Here is a 475-nt window from a genome sequence, read left to right as displayed (position 1 = left end):
ATGACCTCATCCCTGGTGTGGGATGACGTCAAATTCAAGATGGATGGAATCACAGCGGCAGCGGCGGCTACGGCGCGCGCGAGCCGAGTGTGAGCGGAAAGGGCCTGACGCCTGACTCGGGGCTGAAGAACGGTGAGTAACTGTCACGTCCCTCGCTCTAGGAGAACTGCGGGGCCCCGCGGGGAGCGATAGCCTTCCAGCAAAACGCGGCCTTTCCTGACGTAACTCTGAGGTGATTTCTCTCCTCTTTTTCTTCCACCAGCGGGTTGCGGGCTCCGGGCTTTTCTGCGCGTGCGCGGCACCGTGGCCCTCACCGAGCATGCCCGATCTCCCACGTAGTCGCTGGTGTTTTCGCACTGCGCATGTTCCTTGCCCGCACTTGGCCTCGCCCTGGCGACTGCGCATGCCTGGCCCTCTGGCCGGCAGTGCGGTTCGCCCCGGCCGTGCTTCCCTGGGTAGCCACCGCGCGGGGACT

Source organism: Fukomys damarensis, unplaced genomic scaffold (genome assembly GCF_012274545.1).
Source record: "Fukomys damarensis isolate Sample0158 unplaced genomic scaffold, DMR_v1.0_HiC HiC_scaffold_24, whole genome shotgun sequence".
Lineage (NCBI taxonomy): Eukaryota > Metazoa > Chordata > Mammalia > Rodentia > Bathyergidae > Fukomys > Fukomys damarensis.
Note: the sequence above shows the minus strand (reverse complement) of the source record.